This window comes from Quercus suber, unplaced genomic scaffold, assembly GCF_002906115.3.
Source record: "Quercus suber isolate HL8 unplaced genomic scaffold, Cork oak 2.0 scaffold_302, whole genome shotgun sequence".
Classification (NCBI taxonomy): domain Eukaryota; kingdom Viridiplantae; phylum Streptophyta; class Magnoliopsida; order Fagales; family Fagaceae; genus Quercus; species Quercus suber.
In genome coordinates, this window is record NW_027069758.1 from 781315 (window position 1) to 794845 (window position 13531).

At 35.6% G+C, this 13531-nt stretch overlaps 3 long non-coding RNA genes across 3 annotated transcripts in view; 1 reads left to right on the forward strand and 2 right to left on the reverse strand.

The window, feature by feature from the left end:
• LOC136071327 (uncharacterized) overlaps nucleotides 1-1014 on the reverse strand; it is a 2692-nt gene extending 1678 nt beyond the window's left edge. The window contains exon 1 of the long non-coding RNA XR_010632615.1: nucleotides 900-1014. This is a non-coding gene — a long non-coding RNA (uncharacterized LOC136071327). The remainder of the gene's footprint in view (nucleotides 1-899) is intronic.
• A 1968-nt stretch (nucleotides 1015-2982) lies between these two features.
• On the reverse strand, nucleotides 2983-4532 carry LOC136071326 (uncharacterized). The gene is made up of 3 exons (XR_010632614.1): nucleotides 4371-4532; nucleotides 3862-3931; nucleotides 2983-3112 (listed from the first exon to the last, which is right to left on the reverse strand). It is a non-coding gene; the product is annotated as an uncharacterized LOC136071326 (long non-coding RNA).
• A 6592-nt stretch (nucleotides 4533-11124) lies between these two features.
• Nucleotides 11125-12647, forward strand: LOC136071324 (uncharacterized). The gene is made up of 3 exons (XR_010632612.1): nucleotides 11125-11338; nucleotides 11778-11847; nucleotides 12598-12647. It is a non-coding gene; the product is annotated as an uncharacterized LOC136071324 (long non-coding RNA).
• The last annotated feature ends 884 nt before the right edge of the window (nucleotides 12648-13531 follow it).

A 13531-nucleotide genomic window follows, 5' to 3' on the forward strand; every position in this document is an offset into this window, starting at 1 on the left:
AATGATAAAAATAGTCATGCTGATAAGTTAAGACACACTCAGACTGGCATCATTTAGCTAATTTAAGAAAATTCAATAAATAAAATTATTATTTCCAAATTAAAAAACACATTAATAAAAATAAAAACCCCAAACCCCCCTCAACTCTGCAATAATGTCGAAGTGCCTAATTTTGACCTTCCCAAGCTAGTTGAAGGCCAAAAAATGACCAGTCCTGTCAAAACCATTTTAAAAATGTTTTCTTAAAAATGTAAAATAGTAGCCATGCAATGACTATGAGAACAAAAAAGACGGAACAAAATTTCAGACAAATCAAAAAACATTGTAAAGTGGAGTCCTCCTAAGCTGATTTCCACACACAAAAATCAAAGTTCCTTATCAAAGATCAGATGGCAGATGGCAGAAGAGGAAGGTGAAAAGTATTATATATAGGGAAAACTATCAAGCTGAACAAAAAAAAAAAAAAAAAAAAAAAACCTCACCCACCATCCAGCATATTAGGAAACAAACAAATATAATCCCAAAACCGATAATAATAAGTGAAATAATTCCTTAATTTATTGAAATATAAAACAACACCTGAGATCAAAAATTCCCAACATTATTGACTACCCAGATATCTCTCAGGCACAAAAATTCGAAATGGGCTTTTTATTTTATTTTTTTTGCTTTTCCTAATAATTATTATTAGTATTATTATTTTTAACTACAAAACAATTGTAGCAAGAAAGTAAATAGGAAATGGCAGCATAATATAAGAAGATTAACTGTTTCGTAACCTCTTATGATCAGAAACAATTGAGAAATAAGAATTTTCTAACTTTCCAGACACTGATACACAGATATAACATATATACCAAAAAACAAATCAAAGCAAATAAGTCAGTGGAAAAACTGACCTGAGAGTAGTAAGAGGTGGATCGCGAGAGTTGGAGTTGCAAGTTCGGATCCAACTGACGACACGCTTGCCTAGGCTTAGAGCGACCCCTCAGCGAGAGACAATTGGCTGCCATACAATGACAAAGGCAAAAGCATTACAGAGACTCTGAGAGAGAGAGAGAGAGTGAGAAGAAGTGTGTCTGTGTTTCATGTTTGGGAATGGAAAGGCCAAAGCTGTTTGTATTGGCAAAAACGTATTATTATATGCATAATGTTAATGTTAATAGGTGTTTGTGTGGTGTTGTGTTGTGTTGTCTACATGGAATTTGGGTGCATTGTTAACTGCTCCCCAATAGTCACTATTTTTTCTTTTTTTTTCTTTCCTTCGTTGGTGACCACCTACCCCGTACGCTAAGCAGTACCAAACGGTACTTGGCTTTCTTTTCTTCCATACCAACTTCTTTCCAATTCCATCACAAATATATATAAAAAAAAGTTTTGGAAGTGTTATTCAAACAGAACAAAAATCCAACAGAAATTGCAAGTGAGGCTTTATTTATGAATGTCCCATCCACACGATCGCAACACTGCTTGCTTTCTTTTGTCTTTATTTTTAAAGACCATCATCATCATCATCATCATGTCTACATGATGTATATATATATATATATATATATAAAGTGGGAGAAAGAGAATTAATAAAAAAGAGAGAGAAAATGGTGACCCTAAGGGTGCATGAGTCGCCCTAACAGTCTCTCCCTCTCTCCTCTCTCTCTCTCTAAACACACACACCACACACACACACAATTCACACACTAGCATAAACTAGTTACAGAGGCAGCTGCACAGCCGACGGGGTCGAAAGAGGATTTTACTTTTTTATTGTTCCATCCAAGAAAGAGTATGAGCTATAGCTTCCCTTTTTTATTTTGCAGTGCCATGTAATAAATCTTTCCTTTGCACTTTCACCATCTCTTCTGCACCTATATACAATTAATTAATTATAGTACCGCTCTACTTCCTACCAACCCTAACACACATTCACCATTTTGCCCTCCTCGATCATCCACATTCATATTCTCAATCTTGCTATACCCATCTTTTTGCCTATTTTGAGTTAACACTTAACCGGCCTATTTCTATTTGTTGTTTTTAACTATATATATAGGTATTAATCAAGGTCTTTAATCTTTAATTAGTATTATATGACCCGCCCTTTTTTTTACAATGGAAACCAGGTCAGTTTCCACAAAGGCACCCCCTTCTTTATAGCTTCAAATTCTTTCCTCGGTGGAATATACCTGAAGAAGATTCTGACTAGACCACACTATCCTTATTTATTATTTTATCTACACCAAACTCAGTTTGCTGGCTTGTAACACCACATCTTATTCTTCAACATAGTGACTGTCCAACTTTTGCTTCAAGAGAACTTGTTGCTATGACTATTCTATATCCATAAGTTTGATACAAAAATTCAACTGGACGCCATCTATCTAAACACAAAAGATTTTCTTTCCATCACCAACATCATGGTTTTAAGAATTGCCTAGCCCCTTCCCTAAAAAGTGTCAGTATTAAAAAGCACCTACCCTTCAACAACACCTTATGCTTCCCACAAGGAGCCAGTTTGAGTGACCACTGCCCTGTTCCAATATTCCACCATTTTAAGCCGTAACACCCCTTTCTTTTTTGGAATGCACACTTGATCCTAAGAAACTTTTAAATTTCCCCTACCATCATTAGACCCTTACCAAAAGAGAAGAAGAAGAAAGAAAGGGTTGAATCTTTGTTCAATATTTTTGACGGCTTTCTTAAGGAGGATAAGCACACTAGACCAATACATCTGGATGCTATGGATTAGGAGATGCTTGCTTGCTTGCTTGAGAAGGACAATTTTATTCATCCTATACTAACTACACGTCTCTAATAATCCATTCGAAAGACCACATCAAATTAAAAACCCACAAACTGATTAAAACAAAACATATAATGGAATTAATATATATATATATATATATATATAAACCTACAATACCCAAATCCAGAGTCCAATTTTTTTGCAAAACCTTACCATGAATGTATTCAATACAGAGAATCAAAGAGCCAGAACGTAAATTTCCAAAAAAAACTAAAAACATAACATTCTGATCTTCGAAAGTAATAAGGAAATGGAAGCTTACCACAACAGAGGTTAAACTGAAGAATTACTCTCCACTGGTCTAATTATATCCTATATGAGAAAAAGAAAGAAATAACTGCATTAAATTTCATGTCTAATCAACAGTAAAAGTGACAGAAACATTGTGAAAAGAAGATGTCATAAATAAAAACATAAAAGCGGTCAAACCTGCCCTGTGGCTAAGGGAAGGAAGTTGAAATCACGTTGGAGTGTTGTTAAGATACAAAAACTTGTATTTCCAGGCCAAAGTTTCTGTGGTCTTTGGTCATTTCTTTGAAGGAAACATGTGAGATGACATCACCTTTGGGATCCTTTGTGTTCTTTGTTAACATCAAAATCTGACGTTTCTACATTTGTGTGTTCTTTTTTTGGCTTTAATTAACTTGTGTTCCTTTGTTAATGTGAATATGTTACCCTTGCCTAAAAGATTCCCAACTCTGGTCTCGGCTTGACCTTCAAACCATTTGGCAGGTTTCTATGTTTTTTTCAGTCTTTTGTTTTTTGTTTTTAAGTGCACCAAGTCTTTACAATTTTTCTTCTCAAAAAGAAAAGAAAATAAAAATTCTTTACAATTTTCAATTTTCCAATTGCAAACATATATTATAAAATATGTTAGTTCATTTAAACCAGGATCGGAGTAAGGACTTTGATTTAGAGGTCCAAAACTTAAATCAAAATTTTTTATCATTAAAGAACAATCAATACACAAAATTTTAAAACAAAATTAAGACATGAAAAGTAAAACTAGCATCCACTATTAACAAAATAACAGAGGAACGCAACAATCCAAATATATGTACCAGTCATGCAATCCCCATCTAAAAAACCAAGCTCCAAAAGGTAGCGGATGACTCCAGGCGTTCCTCCAATCTATCAAAACAATCATTAATGGGTTCATCAAGATGAAACGGTGATAAACAAAGTAAAGGAAACAATATAAAAATTTCCATATCCCAAAACCACCACCAATCCAAACACAACACAACCACCGGGACCAAAAGCCATCACTACATGAATCAAAACCCACTATAATCTCCAAGAATAAAACCCATAGAAAAAACCCATACCAAAACCCATCCAAGAATCAAACCATAGAAAAGAAATGACAATAGATCAAACCCACTGAAATCTCTACCACCAATCTCCACCGCAAACCCACTGCCAGCAAGCCAAACGACCGATCTCAACCCTCAAAAACTCCATTTAAACCCAAAATCGAAAATCGAAACCCTAAACCTAAAATCGAAACCCTAAACCAAAAACAGGATCCCTAAAACACAAATCAAAACAAACAATTTTAAAAACTTACTGTTAGTCTTGAAAGGGTCAGAGTTTTTGTAAGAACTTCTCCTCAGTTCTCGATTTTGGAAGAGAATCGATCGATGAGAAGTGACTGGAGAGGAGGGAAGAGCGGAGGGAGCTAGGAAGGGGATTCGGAGAGGGTGGAAGTGAGGAAGGAGGGGACGATCGAGAGGCAGCTTGAGATCGTTGATAGTGGTCTGAGAGTGTTTTGTGGAGTTAGGCTTTTTTTCAATTGCTTGGAGTTAGAGGGAGCTCTAACCATAACCTGAGCTGCGTTTGGTAAATGCAGCTCCAGACATATTTGCAAAAGAAAAAAAAAAAAAACCAAAAAACGCAGCCTCACCCTGAAAAAACGCGGCTCCAGGGAAGGCTATAGCCGGGTTTTTAAAAAACGCGGCTCCAGGCTAACCTGGAGCCGCGTTTTCCAAAAACGCGGCTCAAAGTCTAGCCTGGAGCCGCGTTTTTTAAAAATCCGGCTGAAACTCCATCCTGTAGCCGCGTTTTACAAAAACGCGGCTACAAAACGCGGCTAAAACCCGCGTTTTTTGTAGTGTCTCCACCATGTCGTTCATTTAAAGAAAAAAAATAGTTGGGACATGCATGTTGCCGTGTCCAACACATTTCCCATGTTCCATATGTGTTCGTACATGAGCACAATAGTCTAAATGCCGTGTCCGTGCTTTCCAGGGTCCATACACATCCAGTAGCAATAGAGAAAAAGGTGAATGAGAACCAAGTTGAAATCACATGTCTTTCCATACTCAAACCAGCTGCTCATATTTAACAATCACATCTTATGTCTCAATGTTTAACGGAATTTTTTTATAATTTAAAAAAGTCACAATAGACGACAACGTGATAAGACAACTCTGTCACTCCATTTCTACACAGTATAAAGGAAAAGATTTTTATAAAAATAACTAAAAGAATGAAATATTGGAATATAATTGACTTCAATTAGTGTAAGTGGAGCGCTACACTGCTAGCGTGCTAATGTAGATCGTTGCTCATAGATGCAATTTGAATATTACGTACCAAAATATGGACTTCTTGTTTTTCATTAGATTCCATAATCCATACTCAAGACTGCTAGCTCTTTTAAGTTTCAACTAAGGCTGCACAGATTTGCAAAGATGCCAACATAGTGTTCAACCAAATTTCATTAAGGAAGCCAAAAGTTCTTTCCCAACTAAAAGAATTCAAAGATTTGCAATGTGTAGCCAAAAATTTCTCTATATATTCCCAAACACAACGTTTTCCAAGGTTGTCTAAATTAGTGAAACTTCCAAGGCAGGCTATCAATTGTATCCAGATTTTGTACCTTAATACATGCCAAAACATACTTGTTCTGTCATGCAAGAGAGGGCACAAAAGAGCAATGGTATCAGAATGGAAATTGATCTTTTTTTCAAGGTTTGCAATGAAATGTGAGGGGGCTACATAACCAATAACAGATGAATCTACGTCCCGAAGGATAGCTTGCAGCTCCCTCTAAATCCATGGTCCTATTCTTCCTTTTGTACCAATATTTCCTGATATATTGTGAAATTTCAAGATGAAAAACAATCAGATCAAGTCAAACTCAGGCCTTAAGAAACACAATCAGACACAAACACAGACCATCAGCAACCAAGTAACCTCAATATGAGATCACTAATTAGACTTCAGGAAAATGTTTAAAGGAGATTCAAAGTGTTGGCCTATTCCATGTTAATTTCAGTCGAAATTTTATCAGGGAAGGGCAACCGTGAAGCAATCATCTTCTGTCATCCCCAATATATATATATATATATATAACAGAGGGATCTACACAAGTTCCTTCATTTTGGGTTCAAGAACTGGAGGGTCAATATCAATTCCCATGTTAGCTGTCATCCCTGATATAACTCTCATTGCTAATTCTATACTTGTGCAATTTAAATCTGCCGGCTTTTCAGAGTAGCAATTGTGCGCAATTGCTCAATGGTGATCTTGCCTACTTTCTTCATCTTTGTTCTTTAGAATCTCTATCTCCACCTACATATCAATCAAGATAATTAAACTATCACTGTTCAATTACAGAAGCTCTAATTATGACTGGAAATCCTAATAAAATCACCATGATCCATACCAAAAGTCATGGTACAGCTCCGTTAACTGAAGCTGTCTGCTCTTCTTCATCACCCGCTATCTTTGGATGCTTTATCTTTGTCACCTCCAAGGTGAACTCTGGTGCAAGCTCTGCTTCACTGATTTTGTTGGTCTATGATTGTAAGAATATACAACTAGTATAAAAACTGAACTTAAGCTTACTATTGTCACAGGAAAGGTAGTATTTATTGCATTTGAATTAATATGAGAAGATGAATTGAATTACAAACAAATTCTATCACTAAGAATCAGATTTTATTGCTTCTGTCTCTTCCAAATCTTTACAATTTGATACCTTACCTCTTACCTCTAAAAAAATCATAAGGAGCCACATCTTACAACAAGAAGAACCAGTAGCTTTTGTCTACAATTTCATTACATTAAAATTAAAAAGAAAGAGACATGTATAGATGTATCAATTTGGATTTGAAAGCAATTACATTTCTTAGAAAGCTCCGTCCCTTATCTTATTATGCCCTTCTGTATCTAGCTTCAAAGCCATCTCAACTACTTTACCCTTTCTCCTCATTGCATGCAGCAACTAATACACACATTCGCCATGTCAATTCTCCTAGTTGAATACTGCAAAATGTAGCCTTATTCCATTGCTTCAAGATTTTATTTGGTATCCTTGATATTGTTGCACAATCTATTCTCTATAGCCTGGCAAACCCCAAACATCTTTACCTCCAGTGGATGTTTACCAAAGCCTTGTCTAATCTGTCTTTTGGACGAGCAACCCATAATTTTATTTTTTATTTTAATTAGTAAATGGGGGAGGAGGAATTTCAACCCAATTAAGCTACAAATCTCTTGGCATTTGACTAGGTAAATTTTACTCCTAAGAGAGAAATCAATGTCTACTAGTCCTAAAAGTTCACTAAAAATGTTTTAATCTCCAGGTTTTCTGGTATATCAACGTAGATTTAAGTAAATATAATTGCATTAAACTCAGGTACAGCTAATTAGGTTTTTCAATTGCATTCGGCCCCTTGTTGCATTACCAATAAAACACAAATTGTGTACAATTAAATTCCATTTCTCTAGCAGTATTGTTTTCATCAGATATGTCAGTATGTACATATCAGATCCATTTTAAGAGCGTGTTTGGACTTCGAATCAGCCTAATTCCTAAAACGGTAAGACTTCAAAGACTTCAATACTATTGAATTTATTTTCCAAAATATATATATATTAAGTAAATGAAAGAGTAATGATATGATAATGTAGAAAAATGACTTTTATGCCCTTTGCCCACAGAGTTTGTCTCTTTGTTGCAGCCATGGTGGTGTGCCTTTTTTTCTCTTTTGTCTGAGAAAAGGCGAATCTGAGCCTCCCTCCCCTCCCCCCTCTACCCAACTTTTCCATTTTCTTAAAAATAGATTTTGTTTTTGTTTTTGTTTTTGTTTTGTTTTGTTTTGTTTTTTTTTTTTGTTGCTGATCTCGTATTTTTCTTTTATGGGTTTTTAAAACTAATCAGGATATGTTTGTTTTAGCTTCAATTCAATATATATATATATATATATATATATATATATTTTGGAAAATAAATTCAATAGTATTGAAGTCTTTGAAGTCTTACCGTTTTAGGAATTAGGCTGATTCGAAGTCCAAACACGCTCTTAAAATGGATCTGATATGTACATACTGACATATCTGATGAAAACAATACTGCTAGAGAAATGGAATTTAATTGTACACAATTTGTGTTTTATTGGTAATGCAACAAGGGGCCGAATGCAATTGAAAAACCTAATTAGCTGTACCTGAGTTTAATGCAATTATATTTACTTAAATCTACGTTGATATACCAGAAAACCTGGAGATTAAAACATTTTTAGTGAACTTTTAGGACTAGTAGACATTGATTTCTCTCTTAGGAGTAAAATTTACCTAGTCAAATGCCAAGAGATTTGTAGCTTAATTGGGTTGAAATTCCTCCTCCCCCATTTACTAATTAAAATAAAAAATAAAATTATGGGTTGCTCGTCCAAAAGACAGATTAGACAAGGCTTTGGTAAACATCCACTGGAGGTAAAGATGTTTGGGGTTTGCCAGGCTATAGAGAATAGATTGTGCAACAATATCAAGGATACCAAATAAAATCTTGAAGCAATGGAATAAGGCTACATTTTGCAGTATTCAACTAGGAGAATTGACATGGCGAATGTGTGTATTAGTTGCTGCATGCAATGAGGAGAAAGGGTAAAGTAGTTGAGATGGCTTTGAAGCTAGATACAGAAGGGCATAATAAGATAAGGGACGGAGCTTTCTAAGAAATGTAATTGCTTTCAAATCCAAATTGATACATCTATACATGTCTCTTTCTTTTTAATTTTAATGTAATGAAATTGTAGACAAAAGCTACTGGTTCTTCTTGTTGTAAGATGTGGCTCCTTATGATTTTTTTAGAGGTAAGAGGTAAGGTATCAAATTGTAAAGATTTGGAAGAGACAGAAGCAATAAAATCTGATTCTTAGTGATAGAATTTGTTTGTAATTCAATTCATCTTCTCATATTAATTCAAATGCAATAAATACTACCTTTCCTGTGACAATAGTAAGCTTAAGTTCAGTTTTTATACTAGTTGTATATTCTTACAATCATAGACCAACAAAATCAGTGAAGCAGAGCTTGCACCAGAGTTCACCTTGGAGGTGACAAAGATAAAGCATCCAAAGATAGCGGGTGATGAAGAAGAGCAGACAGCTTCAGTTAACGGAGCTGTACCATGACTTTTGGTATGGATCATGGTGATTTTATTAGGATTTCCAGTCATAATTAGAGCTTCTGTAATTGAACAGTGATAGTTTAATTATCTTGATTGATATGTAGGTGGAGATAGAGATTCTAAAGAACAAAGATGAAGAAAGTAGGCAAGATCACCATTGAGCAATTGCGCACAATTGCTACTCTGAAAAGCCGGCAGATTTAAATTGCACAAGTATAGAATTAGCAATGAGAGTTATATCAGGGATGACAGCTAACATGGGAATTGATATTGACCCTCCAGTTCTTGAACCCAAAATGAAGGAACTTGTGTAGATCCCTCTGTTATATATATATATATATATATTGGGGATGACAGAAGATGATTGCTTCACGGTTGCCCTTCCCTGATAAAATTTCGACTGAAATTAACATGGAATAGGCCAACACTTTGAATCTCCTTTAAACATTTTCCTGAAGTCTAATTAGTGATCTCATATTGAGGTTACTTGGTTGCTGATGGTCTGTGTTTGTGTCTGATTGTGTTTCTTAAGGCCTGAGTTTGACTTGATCTGATTGTTTTTCATCTTGAAATTTCACAATATATCAGGAAATATTGGTACAAAAGGAAGAATAGGACCATGGATTTAGAGGGAGCTGCAAGCTATCCTTCGGGACGTAGATTCATCTGTTATTGGTTATGTAGCCCCCTCACATTTCATTGCAAACCTTGAAAAAAAGATCAATTTCCATTCTGATACCATTGCTCTTTTGTGCCCTCTCTTGCATGACAGAACAAGTATGTTTTGGCATGTATTAAGGTACAAAATCTGGATACAATTGATAGCCTGCCTTGGAAGTTTCACTAATTTAGACAACCTTGGAAAACGTTGTGTTTGGGAATATATAGAGAAATTTTTGGCTACACATTGCAAATCTTTGAATTCTTTTAGTTGGGAAAGAACTTTTGGCTTCCTTAATGAAATTTGGTTGAACACTATGTTGGCATCTTTGCAAATCTGTGCAGCCTTAGTTGAAACTTAAAAGAGCTAGCAGTCTTGAGTATGGATTATGGAATCTAATGAAAAACAAGAAGTCCATATTTTGGTACGTAATATTCAAATTGCATCTATGAGCAACGATCTACATTAGCACGCTAGCAGTGTAGCGCTCCACTTACACTAATTGAAGTCAATTATATTCCAATATTTCATTCTTTTAGTTATTTTTATAAAAATCTTTTCCTTTATACTGTGTAGAAATGGAGTGACAGAGTTGTCTTATCACGTTGTCGTCTATTGTGACTTTTTTAAATTATAAAAAAATTCCGTTAAACATTGAGACATAAGATGTGATTGTTAAATATGAGCAGCTGGTTTGAGTATGGAAAGACATGTGATTTCAACTTGGTTCTCATTCACCTTTTTCTCTATTGCTACTGGATGTGTATGGACCCTGGAAAGCACGGACACGGCATTTAGACTATTGTGCTCATGTACGAACACATATGGAACATGGGAAATGTGTTGGACACGGCAACATGCATGTCCCAACTATTTTTTTTCTTTAAATGAACGACATGGTGGAGACACTACAAAAAACGCGGGTTTTAGCCGCGTTTTGTAGCCGCGTTTTTGTAAAACGCGGCTACAGGATGGAGTTTCAGCCGGATTTTTAAAAAACGCGGCTCCAGGCTAGACTTTGAGCCGCGTTTTTGGAAAACGCGGCTCCAGGTTAGCCTGGAGCCGCGTTTTTTAAAAACCCGGCTATAGCCTTCCCTGGAGCCGCGTTTTTTCAGGGTGAGGCTGCGTTTTTTGGTTTTTTTTTTTTTTCTTTTGCAAATATGTCTGGAGCTGCATTTACCAAACGCAGCTCAGGTTATGGTTAGAGCTCCCTCTAACTCCAAGCAATTGAAAAAAAGCCTAACTCCACAAAACACTCTCAGACCACTATCAACGATCTCAAGCTGCCTCTCGATCGTCCCCTCCTTCCCTCACTTCCACCCTCTCCGAATCCCCTTCCTAGCTCCCTCCGCTCTTCCCTCCTCTCCAGTCACTTCTCATCGATCGATTCTCTTCCAAAATCGAGAACTGAGGAGAAGTTCTTACAAAAACTCTGACCCTTTCAAGACTAACAGTAAGTTTTTAAAATTGTTTGTTTTGATTTGTGTTTTAGGGTTCCTGTTTTTGGTTTAGGGTTTCGATTTTAGGTTTAGGGTTTCGATTTTCGATTTTGGGTTTAAATGGAGTTTTTGAGGGTTGAGATCGGTCGTTTGGCTTGCTGGCAGTGGGTTTGCGGTGGAGATTGGTGGTAGAGATTTCAGTGGGTTTGATCTATTGTCATTTCTTTTCTATGGTTTGATTCTTGGATGGGTTTTGGTATGGGTTTTTTCTATGGGTTTTATTCTTGGAGATTATAGTGGGTTTTGATTCATGTAGTGATGGCTTTTGGTCCCGGTGGTTGTGTTGTGTTTGGATTGGTGGTGGTTTTGGGATATGGAAATTTTTATATTGTTTCCTTTACTTTGTTTATCACCGTTTCATCTTGATGAACCCATTAATGATTGTTTTGATAGATTGGAGGAACGCCTGGAGTCATCCGCTACCTTTTGGAGCTTGGTTTTTTAGATGGGGATTGCATGACTGGTACATATATTTGGATTGTTGCGTTCCTCTGTTATTTTGTTAATAGTGGATGCTAGTTTTACTTTTCATGTCTTAATTTTGTTTTAAAATTTTGTGTATTGATTGTTCTTTAATGATAAAAAATTTTGATTTAAGTTTTGGACCTCTAAATCAAAGTCCTTACTCCGATCCTGGTTTAAATGAACTAACATATTTTATAATATATGTTTGCAATTGGAAAATTGAAAATTGTAAAGAATTTTTCTTTTCTTTTCTTTTTGAGAAGAAAAATTGTAAAGACTTGGTGCACTTAAAAACAAAAAACAAAAAGACTGAAAAAAACATAGAAACCTGCCAAATGGTTTGAAGGTCAAGCCGAGACCAGAGTTGGGAATCTTTTAGGCAAGGGTAACATATTCACATTAACAAAGGAACACAAGTTAATTAAAGCCAAAAAAAGAACACACAAATGTAGAAACGTCAGATTTTGATGTTAACAAAGAACACAAAGGATCCCAAAGGTGATGTCATCTCACATGTTTCCTTCAAAGAAATGACCAAAGACCACAGAAACTTTGGCCTGGAAATACAAGTTTTTGTATCTTAACAACACTCCAACGTGATTTCAACTTCCTTCCCTTAGCCACAGGGCAGGTTTGACCGCTTTTATGTTTTTATTTATGACATCTTCTTTTCACAATGTTTCTGTCACTTTTACTGTTGATTAGACATGAAATTTAATGCAGTTATTTCTTTCTTTTTCTCATATAGGATATAATTAGACCAGTGGAGAGTAATTCTTCAGTTTAACCTCTGTTGTGGTAAGCTTCCATTTCCTTATTACTTTCGAAGATCAGAATGTTATGTTTTTAGTATTTTTTGGAAATTTACGTTCTGGCTCTTTGATTCTCTGTATTGAATACATTCATGGTAAGGTTTTGCAAAAAAATTGGACTCTGGATTTGGGTATTGTAGGTTGATATATATATATATATATATTAATTCCATTATATGTTTTGTTTTAATCAGTTTGTGGGTTTTTAATTTGATGTGGTCTTTCGAATGGATTATTAGAGACGTGTAGTTAGTATAGGATGAATAAAATTGTCCTTCTCAAGCAAGCAAGCAAGCATCTCCTAATCCATAGCATCCAGATGTATTGGTCTAGTGTGCTTATCCTCCTTAAGAAAGCCGTCAAAAATATTGAACAAAGATTCAACCCTTTCTTTCTTCTTCTTCTTCTCTTTTGGTAAGGGTCTAATGATGGTAGGGGAAATTTAAAAGTTTCTTAGGATCAAGTGTGCATTCCAAAAAAGAAAGGGGTGTTACGGCTTAAAATGGTGGAATATTGGAACAGGGCAGTGGTCACTCAAACTGGCTCCTTGTGGGAAGCATAAGGTGTTGTTGAAGGGTAGGTGCTTTTTAATACTGACACTTTTTAGGGAAGGGGCTAGGCAATTCTTAAAACCATGATGTTGGTGATGGAAAGAAAATCTTTTTGTGTTTAGATAGATGGCGTCCAGTTGAATTTTTGTATCAAACTTATGGATATAGAATAGTCATAGCAACAAGTTCTCTTGAAGCAAAAGTTGGACAGTCACTATGTTGAAGAATAAGATGTGGTGTTACAAGCCAGCAAACTGAGTTTGGTGTAGATAAAATATAATAAATAAGGATAGTGTGGTCTAGTCAGAATCTTCTTCAG